Source organism: Spea bombifrons, chromosome 5, assembly GCF_027358695.1.
Source record: "Spea bombifrons isolate aSpeBom1 chromosome 5, aSpeBom1.2.pri, whole genome shotgun sequence".
Taxonomy (NCBI): domain Eukaryota; kingdom Metazoa; phylum Chordata; class Amphibia; order Anura; family Pelobatidae; genus Spea; species Spea bombifrons.
The window spans coordinates 8,650,381-8,668,613 of record NC_071091.1 but is presented as its reverse complement, the minus strand read 5'-3'; the positions used below and the strand labels follow the sequence as shown (position 1 = coordinate 8,668,613).

General features: G+C 35.2%; 1 protein-coding gene and 1 long non-coding RNA gene across 2 annotated transcripts in view; both read left to right on the top strand.

The window, feature by feature from the left end:
- Window positions 1-18,233, top strand: part of LOC128497934 (double-stranded RNA-specific editase B2-like) — a 167,257-nt gene that overhangs the window by 70,558 nt on the left and 78,466 nt on the right. The gene's annotated exons all lie outside the window — the stretch shown is intronic.
- Window positions 9,707-10,497, top strand: LOC128497935 (uncharacterized). The gene is made up of 2 exons (XR_008354360.1): window positions 9,707-9,949; window positions 10,063-10,497. It is a non-coding gene; the product is annotated as an uncharacterized LOC128497935 (long non-coding RNA).

Genomic DNA, 18,233 nt, shown 5'->3' with positions numbered 1-18,233 from the left:
CATGCTGGTAGCACTGCCTTCTAAAATTTAGTTCACATATGCATTTTATAGGAAGGGAATGTGGTCACCTAGCCCTTTTGGAAGGAATCTGTCATCCTTAATTCACGTACGCGATGAATTTAAGATGCCCTTAGCAAAACAGGAAAGCCTTGCGGCCAAGCCAGTCCAGTTTGATTAAAGCACACCAGTCTATTCTGAAATGTCAACCAATATTATAAAAGGAACCTAAAACCTTGCTTTACCAGTAAACTTCAGATATATGGCTGCTTTCTGAGTTGAGAAAAATGTAGCTTATTTATTAAATTTCTTTTAGTGATACTGTAAATGAAATGCATTAAGTACGGTATATGTGCATGAATAATCCCGAGGTTTAGCATTGCAACATATATGGTTTTGGTATTGTTACATCATTCTGGAAAAAGGGTTTAGAATGGTACGTTTTGTGATACCTTCCCGAAATGCATCTTTAAATGTACCAAAAAATATATTTTTTTATGAATTTTAATGTATATCGGAATTATACTGCTAAACTCAAGCAGGAAGTCAGTGGAAGTAGCAGCAGCAGCTAAACTCATGAAGGAGTTAAGTGAGACAGGGTAATAGAGTAATTAGTAGAAGCAGTAGTAATAATTATTTATACATATTTAAACTACTACTCACACTTGTAATATAAATATGATAGTTTGTAGGGTATATGTATGTATATGTGTGTAATATAAAATTAGGTTGCGTTTGTCTTTTCAGTTTCACTTAGTATCAGAGGGATCTGGATACATTTTTGCATCTAGCAAGGAGCTAGCTATAGATTCAGAGTTTTTTTTGTTTGTTTTTTTTTACAGTAGATTCAGAGGTACCCTCACTACATATGTATGTTTGAGTGTTTATCGTTATCTAGGATATGTATGCTGGCATTTGAATGTCTCTCTAATCAAGCTCCATGGTTGATTGACTTCTAAATAAAATAAAAAAATCACAGTGCTTACTTTCAGAGGTCAGCAAAAAAATCTGGAAATGTACTACAAAACAATATTTGCCACACCCCTTTCAAGATCTGGACACGCCCCATCTCTAGGCACAGCCTCCGAGGAACATTCTTTTGCTTAGACTTTTTTTCTATGAGTATTGTGCCCTATTGATATTAATCTATACAACTGTGTAAGACAAAATATATGATACTGTAATACACTTGTGCCTACAGTCTGAGCTGCCATAAAAGAGGGGACATCGGGGCAGGAAACAAGGAAAGATAATTTTGAGTTCAAGATTGATTGTCCCTCCTAAATAAGGGACATGGGAATTTCTAGCGTGACGCCATCATCCTCATTCCCGGATACGACGGATTTGTTGTACCCATCATCAAACAATATAGTTAATGTATCATTACCGTTATGACATGGTATTTGTTTAATGTACATTTATCAAATTATATTTTATACTAAAGTGTATTATAATTGGAAATGCTTTGTATTCTGAATTTAGAAATGTTGTTTTTTTAAGTTTAAGTGACTGCCATTGTTGTTGTGCTTTGGCCCTAGGAAATAGTAATTATGAATAAGGAACATTTCAGAAGTAACATTTGACAGGTTGCTTGTCATATGCCAGTTCTTATATGTCATCATATTTACAGATAGGAACAAATAATTCATCCATAAATGTAACATAAATAGAATGTGCAGAACATTTCTAAATAAAGGAGTCGGATATATGACACAGAACTTGATCATACATTAATACGCCCAGAGTCATTTATAAACGTTAAGTATTAAAGAGAATCATTTATATGTCATGGTGGCAATCATGTGGATAAAATGTGAAATACGTGAAATCGCTCAACAGTAAAAATAAAGGTTAGTGCAATTTTTCAAAAAAGTCTGCTACATGTTGAGTGGCGAATAAAAAACATAATGCTGTTTATACTGGACTGGTTTAAGAGAGGACCAAGTAAGCTACAAGTCAAATGGGATTGACCAGTGGGCTTTTGGGCAAGTTGCTGTACAAAATGCATGGTATGGCAGATTTTTTTTGTATGTGTAGGAAAAATCATACCTCCTAGTTTAGGGTATATTCACAAATCTGTATGTTTGTAGGAGAATTGAACTATAACTCTCTTGCCTCATTATGCATTAGGAAGGACTGAACGTGTCCACCTCCCAATAATTTAACTATGTGCAATGTAGGCAAAACCTGCTCTTCTTGCAGAAGCTCCCTGGAGTCGGTCTTTTATAGCATATATTGAAATTAGGGAGCTGAAGCATTCTCCCAGGTTTGTGTAAAAAAAAAAAAAAAAAAAAACCTTGGATCTGGATCAGTTTCTCGATTCTCCAGGTTGCTTGGTCGCACAGGATCTGCCCACTACTGCCTTCTTGCAACAATTTACAATTTTTTTATTTTTTTTTTATTCATTTTTTAAAATTGTGTTAGAAATCTCACCCACCCCTGGTCTGGTTGCAAATTGCCATAATCTGAAATCATTTATGTATTGCTAAAAAGTTGGGAGGGTTTTGCGTTCCAGTTGTATTTTATGGGTCTCATTCCTGACTCCCACCTTCTAGCTCCCACCATTTCTGTTCCTCATGGCTCCTATATGTACCAGGCAGGGCCTCGGGGGAGCATACATGCCATATATCATATATTAATGAATGCCTATTAACTTTCTAAGTAATGAAGGGTTGGGCTCTCAGGTTTTATTGATCCTATTACATGGTTTGCCCTACTGTGTAGGCAACTTCGCCTAGAGTATGGAGCTGATGGGGCCACCACCGGATCCTCACACTTCTAAGCAGACCGGTGAGACCGGAGAGATGTTACATCGAGCACAGAGACCCTAGAGCTGGCCCTTCAACTTGAGATCCTAAGAAATGGTGAAATATTACAAGATGCAGCTAATAAAGGTTATCCGACACTTTTTCCATTATTACCTAACATTTCATTATCTAACATTAGTTCCTCGATGCCACAAACAGTTTAAAGGTGCTTCCTACCCCCCCAATTAATCTCGTGTCTGTAGCGACTATACTATGAACAAATAAGCGCTCAATTTACATAACATAACATCTTGTCAAAGATTTGACAGATTGTTATCCCATTAGATGTACAACAGACAACAGGAATCTCTCCCTCGCATATTGCTCTTTTGGAATATAATATGTGAGTCATATTTTTCTCTTGAGGGAATTGTGAATCCTGCTCAACACATATTGTGTTTCTTATTTGATGTTGAGTCCTAACCTCGGAAACAGGCAAATCTTAGTGACACTGGAACAGGTTTTATTGAAACGACAAGAAAAAAAAGCTATTTATATGGCTAGAATTTATATTTCACATACCTTGGAATTTTCAGTATTATATTCCAGATTTTCATGAAGTACATGGCCTTTTTTCATGTTTTATTTCCAAGCTTTTGACCTCAGTTTTTCTCTTTAATATTTGAGGGTTTACAGGTTTCTGTAATAATAATAATAAATGATTTATTATTACCGTTTAGTGTTATCAAGTTTATAGCTTGATTTTGATATAAATGTTTTTAGTACAAAAATCTTCATTTGTTTTTCATAATTTCCTTCAAATGCTTTTTTTTTTTCTCATTGAGGTGCCATCTTTTTTTCTGCAGGTTTGCATTTTTTTCAACAATATCTTGAAACCAGGAGGTATTTTTAATGCTTAATATCTGGGTTTCTGGGCTTTGTTCTTCAGTCATATGCAGCCACGGTATCTCAACTAATGTTTTTTTGTTTTTATTACACTTTAATTTTTTTTGCTTTTTTGTTCTGATAAACATATGCTGAAATTACTTTTACTATATAACATTTGAAGACATCTATTTAGTTATGCTAAAACCTGTGAAGACAAATTGTAATTACTTGGAGATCTTGAGAAAATAAGATACCTTCCTCCTTGGGTATACAATACATACATAAGGCATACATCAGAAAATGTCAAAAGGTAAAAAAAAATGTTAGATAGATAGCGGATAGGTTGGGCTTTACTAAGACTTTTTACCTACCGATAATAATAATAATAATAATATATATATATATATATATATATATATATCCGAGTAATGCATATAGAATGTATTTTATTTACACAATTTCTATACACTTTGTTGTGACATATATGGGTGTAGAACAATGGGAAACACTCATATCCAGCAAACATTCTGAATTCCTGGAAAAGAAGGCTATCAGAGTAGGAAGACGAACAAAGGGATCCAAGTTTGGATAAATGATAAGATTCTAAAAATATATATGTAATTCTTTTTTATTTCCTACTTTGCTTGTAAGAGTTAACCAAGGTATGCAGCGTAACTTGTTGACAATTCCAAGTGAGTAACTGAAATCCATTGGTTGTTTTGCACATAATCGTTTTATTTCAGAATTCTTGTCCCGTTTCCCCCAACTTTCTGGATCTGCTTTTTAATATATCTGTTGCAGCTGGAAAGACTGGCAGACGGTTCCCCCAGGAGCCTATCTTTCTGCGCCATAGATTGGATGACATTTTACGCTGTGATACAGCTGACAGATTGCTTTGAGCCCCTAGAAGAGACACTAAAGGCATTACCTACATAATTTAGCCAGCCACAGCCTACTTGGGTTCCTCTGATCTGTAATCTTGAAGTTCACAGCACAATATATCGGGAGTCAGTCTATATTTAGGCGAGTGTATCCTTCAGTTTTATGGTGCCATTATTATAGCCATTACCAGCTTGTTCCTTGTCAGAATCACCTAAAAATGTCAAATTTTGTACTCCCTACTCAATTTTTTTTCTTATTGTTTTTTTTTTTAAGAAATACTTTATAGTGAATTCTTCTGGCTTAAGTGAGAGTTTTGCTTTAGACATTTGTGGAATGGAAAAGTAGAGAGGATATTTAATGATATACCTAGCGAAATATTTCCTCGCAGTTCAAATGTAGAAATGTGGATTTCTACACATAGCATTGATGTCACATTTGTGTGTATGTGTGTATATATATATATATATATATATATGAAAATCAAATAATTCTAACTTTACTTTAGTGTCCAAAGTGCCTAGAGGAAGGAGTATGACCAGGGGAAGTGTTGCCCACCCACCATACCCAAAGGCCACAGACCTCCATTCATTTTACAGCTCCCTGGGCTTGTCAATTGGCCCTTGACGCCTCCTGCCCTGCACTTGGGAGTTATGTATATTTATTATGTATCCAATAGAAACTACAAATGTCATACTCCCTAACATTATACACTAGAGATGCTTCTTCATGTTCAAGGACAATGTCTTCTGTGAAGCCTTACAGTTACAGCATAAATAAATACTAAGTATGTAATAGAACAGTGGATGTAATAGATGTGAGTATGTCATAAACCAGTGGTTAAAAGGATGCTGTTTACAGAAGACGTGTATGAGGCGAGGTCATGATCGTGTTCATCAGATCCAGCTGGAGACTCAAATCTGGATCTGGTGAACATGTACAGTCCGGAGTAGATTATCAGGTAGGCCGGTGGATATATCCATGAAGGAAATGTCATTATTTTTGCACAGTGGGTAAACAAAGCACATGTATCGTTGGATGCCATATTTATAGACCGAAGTACAGCCCTTTTGGGTGAGGTTTTTAAAAATGTATTTTTTTCTATGCACGCGTTCCTCTTTCCCCTGAATTATAACAGAAAAAAACAGACAAATAATAAGAATTTACCCTATAAATACATGTTACAGAAAGTCAATGTGAAAAAAAGACTATTTCTTGAGAGTTTTTGTGTATTTCATACCATATGTTGTTTGAGAACTGATTATTCATACTGAGCATATTAATGAGATTAATCTAATCACTGTTAATTTACCCTTTCCAAGACACTAGAAATTGCTTCATACGGAAAGATAAACTTTCAGATTTGGCTGCATAAATAATCCTTCAAGGCTTCTGTTGAGATTGCGCTAGCAGGGTATATTTTTACAAGCTTCAGTAGGATGTTATAGAGCGATCGTGTCTAGCAGCTTTGTTAAAGTCTCCATAGAAAATGAACAGGGAGCAGGCTAGAGCAGCCATCAACAAAGGGGGCGATGACCTTGGGGGGGGTGGCGGAAAAGCAGACAAAGCGTTTTTACTACAATTAAATGGTTTAGCATTAAGGGGCTAATTTAAGGGCTCGTACTTTCAAGAGTTGACTACTTGTGGACTTTCGTTTACTTTAATGGCCCTTTCTCGGTTAAATTCTAGCGGCATTTTAGTGGTAACTTAATGAATTTTAACAGTAGGTCCACTGGCTCCCTAGAAAACCATTCTCAGTTACCTTGAGAATGGAGGCTGCCCTATGGTGTTCAAGTGGGGTGAGAGTAGGGTCCGCCTCTAGCACCCTCTATTGGCTACACAGTGCAGATCACCAGGGTATGACATCATAACTTGGCTTTCTGCAGTGATTGGCAGTATGTTACATTTGTTTGTTACAATTGGGATTATGATGTCATCATTGCTGTATGAATATAAAATGGCGTCATTGTTACTGTAGCTGAGCTGCAATATTAAAACCCAGACTGCTTACTGCTTGCATTAGTTTATCATTTTTTAAATATAATGTATTTTTATTAAAATGTATCATTTATAACTTACTGAACTCTGCATAGAAAATCTACTTAAAGGGGAAGTCTGTAGTAAATGTTGAGTTCTTTGGGACCGTTAACTAAAATAATTGATGAGAGTGGGGCAGTATATTTATTTTGATTTTACTAAAGGCATTTGATTCTGTCCTACATAGGAAGTTAATTCATAAACTAGAGGTGATGGGACTGGCCTTGAAGGTAGTTGAGTAGATAAAATCATGGCTAAACAACGGGCGACAGAGTTGTAGTTCACGGAGTACATTCAAAAGAAAAATGGGTTCCTTGTAGAGGTCCTCAGGGGTCAGTCTTAAGGCTCGTTCCGTTAAATATATAAGTTGGTGATATTGTTGGTGGTCTTTAAGAGAAGGTACGCCTGTTTGTGCATGACACAAACATCTGCAACAAAGTTGACACCCCTGATTTAAAGGAACTAAAGGAATGGACTAATGTTTGGGACCTAAGAGTTAATTTGGCCAGGTGTTAAATAATTCTTCATGGAAAATTGCTGATAACTTCATCAGAAGAAAATGGCTTTGGGAGTTATCCCATGATTTCTCCATATACACCGGCAGATCGAGTAGTGTAGTGTGCAACCACCAGCCTCAACCAGACATTGGGTCAAGCGTATTTCATTTGGCGGCCATTGGCCTTAAAGTGCCAGGGCTCCGTCATTATCCCGAGTTCAGCCCTCCTATAGATCATTGGTGAGACCTCATTTAAAATAGGGATTTTTCCAATATACAATGAGATCTCCACTTTATCCCCCAGGGTACCAGAAGAGTGGAAAAAGCCCTGCTAATTTTTACTTGCCTCCAACTATAAAATTAACCCCTAAATGAATTCTAAACACAATAATTGATGTTGTGATTCGCCTGAACACTTCACAATTCACAAATAACAGTCAGCCAAAGGAAAGGCTCAAACAAATATCAGCTTTGAAAGAACCTCTTCACAGAGCCACAAACGCAGCATCTGCTATTGTAATTGTTGGAACTCTGTTTTGTATGAAAGCTTTGAGTGCTTTTAGAGGGAAAGAAAAAAACTATCTGTAGAAATTACAGGGATTAGACTTAACTGGCGGGGTGGATTTCGGGATAAAAGTAATAAAAAAAGAATCTATTACAAACAAAAGTAAATCCTCTATAGAGTAAGTGAAGGCATGTTATCACCCAGTTGAGTTAAGCTACTAGAAGCAGTAGCTTCTCTCCTACCCGGGACAAACAGAAGGGCCAAGCCTATTTGATGCATGTCCACCAAGAAAACATAGTAGGAACCTTTATTAATGATGCAGCTGACCCATGACCCATTCATGACTTAACCTGATGTGCCCATACCTGTACACATAACCCATGTACACATGGACCCCAACCCATGTGCGGGGGTAATTACATCCACCTTGGGGCTATAGTAGCCAAACATTCAACCTCACTCCTGCTTTGGGGGATAGGGGGTTAAATTTATAAAAGTACCATATGTGACCCACGATCCCCAAGCCATTCATCCCCTGTCCCATAGTTCTGCTGAGATAGGGGTGGTTAAAATGAAAATAAATGCCTTCTCGCCCACCGGTGTGATGAGGGTTTATATAGCTGGACACAAATAATGCCTAAAATGAAAATCCACCTGTGCCCGATGGCAGTGGATTGTGAATTGCATGTATGTTTGTGTCTGTGTATATATATATATGTGTGTATGTATGTATGTATGTATATAATGTATATTATACACATACAGCCCCCAATATTTAGAAAATACATTGTATTCTCCATTGACTATATACACATATATATAATTAAAAAGGCCAAGATCATTTCACTGTTGATGGCTCTTTATAATGCATAATGAAGTTATAGAGCGGAAGCCTTATGCGTAGGCCTTCATGCCTTATTGCTGAAAAAATGGTATGGCTGTCCTTTTAAAACACTGGTGTATTAACTTTATCCATATATATATATTATTATGTGGATCAAGTTATATTATATTATATTAACATCATTTTCTCCACAATAAACACTCAGAGCTGTGTGTACGTCTATGTATGTATTATTTTAAACATATTTTTTTATTTAAATAAATTGTTAAATTCAATATGCTTATTTGTAAGTGTTTTTATTACTTCAAAATGAAACATTTTATGATTACATTTTATGGTTATATTAAAGCTACCCTGTTGTGATAAAAGCCACTTTGTAAAAGAAACGAGCGATACAGTCTGCTTTTCTGTGACTGCTCTATGACTTCTAGGTCATATAATCTAGGACGTTTATCACTTTTTTATGCACTTGGTTACTGCATAATGAAAATGAAATACAAAGCTATGGTTATGTTCTATCTTTGTATAAATAAGCAGATTTGACTTCCGAGCAGCTGCTGATGTATAAAGCGAACACGCTGGTTACACTGCATAAAAGGCCAGTCTGGCTCCAGTAGTATTGCAGAAAACCTTTTATATGTAGGAGCGGACAAAATATACATAAAAAAAAAAATAATAATAATAATAAAAAAATAATAATAAAAAAAAATAATAAAAAAAAAATATATATATATATATATATGGGAAGAGCAGGGCCATAACTTCCATGGGGCAACAGGGGCAGTTGCCCAGAAGCCGCAAGATGAGGGGTACACTTAGGCCACCCAGATCCAACGCTTTTATGACTTATTTTGCCTCCTTCCATTATCACCTGGTATATTCAGACTTTGGCACAAAGTTATGGGCTTCATCATAAAATCCCATTGTAAATATATACACATCCTTACTTGCTTAACATGTCAGCGAGACACATGGGAAAAACCTTGTGTAATTTCACCAAAATGATACCGTTTTATGAATTGGGTATGAAATGTGATAGATTATGGTACTTCTCAGATAACATAATATTCTAAAGGGTCATGATGTTAGAATGTCAAGGTATTGGTAAATCAGCAACTGTGATGTTTTAAAACTCAGTAGATGTGTTTGTTAAAAAAAAATATTCACACTTATTCACTTTCTGTGTAATACATTTACTAATGTCTGATTGATCATAAGGTTAATGTCACATCTTATAAATGTAATTCGACATTATCCTGAAATGAATAGTTTACTATATGACATCGTTTGTTACTCCTGTGCTGACTTTGAAAGATGACTTGGAGTAAATGAAAAAATTCAACGACTATATCGTTATGGTAAAAGTTCAAACAAATTTACATAGCGTCTTAACGTGCTAAGGTAGACAGATACATGAGAGGTGTTAGCAGCAGTCTTCAAACTGTAATCACCATTCTTATGATGCATGTTCTGCATTGTCTGATTCAGCTGTGACTCTGATATCAACTGAAGGCTGAATGTGTCTTCAAGTGATACCATAGAGCCAAAAAGAGCAAGTGAAACCATAGAGCCTAAAAAGAGCAAGTGAAATCATAGAGCCTAAAAAGAGCAAGTGATACCATAGAGCCTAAAAAGAGCAAGTGAAACCATAGAGCCTAAAAAGAGCAAGTGAAACCATAGAGCCAAAAAAGAGCAAGTGATACCATAGAGCCTAAAAAGAGCAAGTGATACCATAGAGCCTAAAAAGAGCAAGTGAAACCATAGAGCCAAAAAAGCAAGGGATACCATAGAGCCTAAAAAGAGCAAGTGAAACCATAGAGCCAAAAAGAGCAAGTGAAACCATAGAGCCTAAAAAGAGCAAATGAAACCATAGAGCCTAAAAAGAGCAAGTGATACCATAGAGCCTAAAAAGAGCAAGTGAAACCATAGAGCCAAAAAAGAGCAAGTGATACCATAGAGCCTAAAAAGAGCAAGTGATACCATAGAGCCTAAAAAGAGCAAGTGAAACCATAGAGCCAAAAAAGCAAGGGATACCATAGAGCCTAAAAAGAGCAAGTGAAACCATAGAGCCAAAAAGAGCAAGTGAAACCATAGAGCCTAAAAAGAGCAAGTGAAACCATAGAGCCTAAAAAGAGCAAGTGATACCATAGAGCCTAAAAAGAGCAAGTGATACCATAGAGCCTAAAAAGAGCAAGTGAAACCATAGAGCCTAAAAAGAGCAAGTGAAACCATAGAGCCAAAAAAAGCAAGTGATACCATAGAACCAAAACGAGGGGCTGTCACTCCCATACTTGCTGCCTAGGGAGCTGATTAGAACCTTTTAGTGAAATAGTTTCAGTACCTTTTGGACCACTCCTGGGTTTAACCTGCCTTGCATTGTCCGATGATTTTTTTGTTTCTCATATTGACAGTAATTTTAATACATCAGACCAAAATAGCTGAATCTTTTTTCAATGCATTACTGTTACAGATGTTTTGTAAACCTAAGTTAATCATATTGTAGAATGAGTCGGCTTCCTCGGATACCTACCCCATCTCAGAAAAATACTTTTTGTTATACAGACATAGTAAATAATTCTACTTGTAGCCCACACAAGCATAATTTTTTTTTTTTTTTTAAAGTTCCTCTGATTCATTTTATTATGACTCCAATTGACTGCCAAGTGAATATATTAATTAGATTTAACAATGCTAATTAAATACTAGGAGTCAAAACTCTACTAGTTTTTGTTTATTATCATTAGCTTCACCACTGATTAAAATTTTAATGAAAACAGTACAGCTATTACGCTGCTCTCCTTATTTTCCAGAAAGAGAGATTCATTTTTAGAAATAGGACATGTTTGTGGACAACTCTAGATTTGTAACGTTTGTTAAAGGCTTAACAACATGGGATAAGAAAGAGATAATAAGACAAACACGACTGGATCCAAGACGGACAGACCTCCCTAGCATAAGTGAGACCTTAAACCACTTACTCCTAACTTTGGCGTACACAATTTACGCTGGCGTAGGTGGTTTCTAAAGGGGTTCCTTCATTGGAACATATTGTCTTCCAATAACAGGTCTCCAACTTCATTTTGTGCACAGAACATTCAACCTCGTTTGTCTCATACTCTCCTAGATCCCCAAATTCCCCAACTTTCCACCCCGTTTGGGCTCTTGCTTAACAACAATATTGCTCAATATGCAAATGACATATGGAGATGTGATGAATTGTGCCTCCTAGTAGACCCACCTCGCTACTATGGAAGGCTTTTTTGCTGTCTCCACTGACAGGCCAAGAAGGTGCTGATGGTAGGTAGTATGACGTCTCCGTTCTCACCATAAATAGCAGCCTTCACGCAGAGCCTGATTTCCACAGAATATGCCTCTTTTATAGGGGTTCTGGGGGAGGCACATGGGGATGGTGATATTCACTCACAGCCATATTATTGCCATTTTTTTCCCCTGAACCCATATTTTATTCACACCTAATCCCCTATGATCTAGTCCATCTTCCTTAAATTTATTAATTAGGAAAAAAAATAGAATTATTTCAGGAAATAGCTTAGATGTTTAGCAGCTCTAGGGATTATGCTTCTATCGCTGTGTTTTGTGATAAAAGTGTTAAAGTCTGCATCACTTTTAATTACACAGAGGGAGCTTCTAACTTACCAAGGTCTATGGAGAAGAGGTCTTCATTAGCATAAGCAGGACACCAATAGCCATGCCATAAAGGGTCAGCCCAGTGTTGTGTTTGGAATGTAACCAAAATTTCATGGTGACATCCAAATTTATTGAAACCATGTGAAATGTGAAATGCCTTTTGTACTTAATAATTATTTATCTAAGTAAATTAATAATAAAATGGTTAAAATAAATACTAATAATTATTTATCTAAGTCAAATAATAATACAATGGTTAATATATAATTGCTGTTTAAAAAAAAAACACTTTTAGTATTAAAAAAAAATTCTAAAAATTGTTGCTCAATTTTTACATTAAAAACAAATTTGGTAAAAATACACACTGTTCTTTGCAATCACATTATACAGTTTCTAGAAAAAAAAAATACTTGCATCAGTATTAACAAAAGCAAAATGTCAGATTAGTTAGACATGAGAAGCATATGCCAATGGTATGACTAGTAATGGCAACAGATGGTAACATATGCCAGTGGTATAACTAGAAATGTCCTACACAGCAGGTTATGATGTATCTGTACAGTTGCCAACATGCTGATCCAAAAGCATCACAAGCGATAACACAATAAAAACACATTTATCTACCATATTTTATGAAAACGTTCATTCTTTGCTAGCCAATTAATTCTAGCGAAAGAATAATGATGCCTCTGAAAAAAGAAAATGCATTTATACTGAATGCTGACCTATTCCAAAATAAAAGTCTTTTAATGTTGTAGAATATTAATTTTAACTATTCTTATACCCCGGTCCTAGAGTACTTGGAAAAGTGAAGTCACAAAAACAAAGGACGCAGCCTTAAAATGGCCAGGAAAAAGAAAGGAAACCAGATTTTCACCATGTTGATATTTGCCCATAGAAGTCCGGTTCTTGCACCCACAAAATTCTCAGGCACCCCATACCCCCATTATGAATTGGGAACACAATCAGATTTTCAGTATTATTAAATCATTTTTTTTTTAACAACCTTAAGCTTGTGATTTTTGTTCTTTTAATATAATTATTCTGGATATTTTTGGTTTACATAATAGTTCTCCAGAAACCTCAAATCTATGGATGTATGTATGTGGCACAACTAGCTTTATCTAATCAGTTTCCCGTCCTCTCCATACCATCTAAAGTTTGAACCAATCAACAATAATCAGCAACTTAACAATATACAAGAGATAACATAATAGGAAGGATTAATCGCGAAAATCCAGGAAGGTACGCTGGCTGCTCCTATGGTGGACACATTGGGGTTTCTTATATATATATCAGATATTTTAATCTGTAACAGTATTAGATTGTTTTGCTCGGTATATAGAATCTAGGAAAAGATACAAATTTGCTTTGGCCAGCAATTGCCCTGCTAACAAGTCGATGTATCAGTCTCCCCTTTAAGTCTCATCTTAAGGCAAGCTGAGTTGTGTTATTAAAAGTGGGTGCTGGTTCCTACAAATAAATAAAAGATTTTTGGGGTTGTTTTATGGGTTTGGTATTTTAAAAAATAATGTGCATTTATAAAGTCAATTTATCCTAATATCATGCCATGCAGTACACGATCTCCAGGTGGATGGGTTATACATAACCTTCTGCATGATAGGAATTGTCTTTCAAAGGAAGATTCTCACCTGTGCTATAGAGCGGAGAGAGACGTACATTTGACATATCACATTATTATCTGCTCGTTTGTACCCTGGGCAATGGATCCAGAGGTATAAATGGTAGAAAAATAGAGCAATAAATCTCACTGGAAATAAGGCTGTTTTTCAAACGTAATGAGCTACACGTGTAAAGAACTCTTAAAGCTCCTCTCAACTTGCTTGTTTTGATTTGCCTGCCAGCAACTGTGTACTTGCAATTATTCGTAGGAAGGTGATAGTACAATTGATCGCTACGGCGTAAATCTGTTATAACAAGAAAACAAGAAAAGGCCACTCCTCCGGTCGAGCTAAAGATACATTCGGCAGATACAGTTTGCTGCTGGCTATGGATTATAAATGGAGAGCTCGGGAAATATGGCAACAAGGATATATCGTTTTTTTTTTAAACCCCAAGGCCCAGGTCCTTCGCCAAGCCGCAAATGTGCATATCGAAGGCAATGGAAACAATAGCAGTAAAGACTGGCAGACTTTATCATTATGAACTCTCATATTCATTGTGGTGAGGACAACCAATAAAGAAACTTAATATTGGCCACACAATGGCAGTTCAAAGAGTTTATGTAATTAATCTACAAGTAACAGAATCATCTCTCTAGCACAGAGGCAAAATACACTCCAGTACTTTTTCCAGTACTGGAGTGGTTTCTGGGTAAATATATATACATATGTAGTAGAAGCATTATTAAACACTCATCTACAGACACCAGACAAGCCAGAAGGCTTGTTGTTCCCTCAGAAATCTCATGGTGCTGCTACAACCACAAGGGATTCTGGGTAGCCACATGCAAATAAGGTCAACAATTATCACCTTTTGCCTCTATATCCACTTTATACATGGATCCCTTAAGAGTAATTGCCCGCTGTACAGGACAACCTTTAGGTTGTGGTAGCACCATGAGATTTCTGAGGGAAAAACAAGCCTTCTGGCTTGTCTGGTGTCTGTAGGTGAGTGTTAATAATGCTTCTACTACCCCCTTAATTTTAGTGGAAGGGTTTTCCATCACCTTTACCAACCATAACTTATGTATTTATATATATACACACATACACACACACACATGTATATATACTCCACTTGGCTCAATCTAGAGCAGTGCCTCCAGCTGGCTCTACGCAAATTCACTGCATTAAAAGGCGAGTCGTACCTTTTAATATATGGCGTGTCAGCATATGACATCATATACAGCACAGAGTCCTTGTAAGTGGGCCAGTTGGGGATAAAGGCCAAAGTAGATTCTCGACAAATGCTTTTTTTGTGTGTTTTTTTTTTTGATAACATGCGGTTATATTTAGTTGCCCCCTGTTTAGTAAGTCTGTATCTCTTTGTGTTTAGATTGGTATACACCATAGCTTTGCTGTATTTCGTATTTACTAACCTCAAGTTAGATTAAGTGTTTGACTTAAAATGTTGAATTTGTCAATTTCCTTGATCTCATATAATTATTTATAAAGGAGAAAAAACATTATTTTTTAATGCTGATGTTTACTGGTCTGATGTACAATTTATAATGTTGTATATATGTTTTTATGTGTGCATATATTTACACAGGCGTATATCATGAATAAAATGTTACCGTGTTAGAACGCACGCCTCTCTGTAACTCAATCTGTACGCGTGTCTTGTTTAAGACACTCTTTATTCTTGCTTTGCTTTTGTACCGATGTATAGCCTCTGGCTACGCTAGTTTTTCATTGCTTGAAAAGGGTACGGCGTGCGTGAAACATGCTAGGAGCTCCAGCCTTATCGTTCCATGAGTTTAAGAAAAAAAAAAAGTCTCGTCCCCCCCCCCATATATTACATTTTAATGGAACTGGGAAAACAGCAGTGTAAGTCGCCAGGAGCGTAAATGGTTTCATAATTGCTCTGAACTAAATAAACAGTATTACCGATGATCTATGGCTAATAAGAAAGAGATTTTGGAAATGTTTTATTGATTGCAATGGTGGAATGTGTTATGATAGATTTATTTATATTTATATATATATATATATATATATATATATATATATATTTATATATAGAGAGATTTATATATAAATCTCTCTCTATATATAAATAAATCTATATATATATATATATATAATATTATCTATATATATATATATATATATATATAGATATATATCTATATCTATATATAGATATATATATATATATATATATATATATATATAGATAATATATAATGATGGTAGTTGTATAAAGGCAACATGTAATTATTGTTGTAATGGATACATACCCTGTATTATTGATTCATTTTCTAAATGGATAATTTTAATCCAGTCCAATGAGCCGACTAAGTGTAGTCTACCATAAAGAGTCGGTGAAGTGTGAAGCCCGTCCTTGCATGCTGTATGGGACTAGTGTTGTAACGGTAATATTGACTCCAGTAAATCGGAGAACATTCCCTTTGGCCCTGACCTTCCAAATATCACTCTCTGGGATCCAAATCAAAAGTCCTTGTTGCTTTTAGCTATGATTTTTCATTTAGTTTGTGACAAAGAACCTAGAAACACATTCTTTCCCCCCGCTGTTGGTATCCGACATGCCGGCTTACTGGTTGGGAGTTTTTACTGTCTCAGTGTAATTGTGAAAAGGTTTTATTTATTTATTTATTTTTTTAATCCTAGCTCGGAACGCAGCTGGTTATCTGATTTTTTTTTAAGACCTTAAAAAATGTTTAACCTGCGTATTTTCTATCTTGTTTCATTCCCAATGTTTAATTGTATGCATTCATGCATGTAGGTCTTTATTGGCAGCAGTTGTACTTGGCACTTTATGTTCTTTATAAAACTACACTTACTCTTCCTCCCCTTAGTTAAACTGTAAAGTAGTCATACAGACATTATGATCAGGGTACTATTGGTATGTACACGTTAACAAAAGAGGGATCTTCCCTGAAGAGCTAACAATCAAATTACCGGTCGTATGGGTGGTCAAACAGATACAATTAGACATTGGGGGTGTGGCAAGAGATGGTGAGGGCGGACCTACCCTTGAAGTGGGCGTGGTCAGGCCTAGAAGGAGTAGGCGTTCACTTTTAGATGATTACCCCAATAATTATTAGATTTATTAAATATTTATAGTAAATGTGTATTTAATATATAGACTTTTATTTTTATATATATCTTAATATATTTATATATATATATATATATATATATATACTTTTGTTAATTTTCTTTTCTTTATATGAGTAATTTTACAAGCATGAATATATTTAATAGGGTTTATCTTTTATATACACATCGGTCAGCATACACCCCATATGCACAAATTTAACATCAGAACACATAAAGAAGGCAAATACCATGTATGTAAGCCTTGCCCAATATCTCATTCAAGATAAATCCCTTGTTATGACTTTATTAAGTATATACCAGAAATTATATAACTTGTGTAGAACATTCACATTTTTCCCCAAATAAAAAAATAAACAAGAATGAAATTAAATACACTATTATTTTACAGATTTGCAGAAAATCAAAATTATATACGCTGCGTTCTAAATCTGTGTGTGAAATTGGAATCCTGGGTTTATGATAGGCCGAATCTGTGACTGGTTGCTAGGGCAACGGACATTAATGACCTTGAACCAGCCGTTGCCCTGGGAACTAATAAAGTATATATATGTGTGTGTGTATATATATATATATATGTGATTTTTATATTATACTGTTATATATATATATTGGTCTTCATAGTTTAATAATCCTACTTTATATAAAATAATAAATAATGTAAGCCCCATGGAGTGTCTTTTAAGTGATATTAACCCTTAAAAGATGCATTTGTTAGGTATTGATATGTTGTCTTTCTGTAAAAAAAACTAATTTCAAAATACAAGTAGCGTAAATATAATAAGTTTTGTTTAATGTTTAATTCCTGAGAAATGGCTTTTGTCAGAGGGCAAACGTTCTAGCGTAAGATGGTGTTTTTAAAACAAAGCCGTATGACCTTAAAAATATATGTATATACCACCCTGTAGAATTTAAAGGTATTTATTTAACATTCTTAACACAGAAAGATGTGTTTAACTGGCCATGTTTTAAAGGAAGACATAAAATAACGTCTCTAGCATTGTTGTGTATGGTTTTTATCACATGATCATCAATTTTATTGATTGTTTTCATCAAAATGATCAAAATCCAATTTTTAGGATCATATCAAAGTGCCGTTATAGCCAAGAAAATAACCACTATTAAAACAAATTTTAAAAAAACAAATAACCTTTTTTTGTAAATAAAGAATAATATACTGAAGAATTTAGTGCTACCAACAGTAACATAAGTTTACGGTTCCTGCTAGAATATCACATATTTTTGGTCAAATCCATCTGAAGAGTATATATAAACCTACATAAATCTATTGAAAAACTGTGAAGGAGAACTGATCTAAGTTTCAAGCACAATTAAGACCTTCATGTTGCGCCATAATTTCCCATCTAATATTATTGTTCTGATATTTCATCTATATATCTGAATTTTTTATATGGTTTGAAAAACC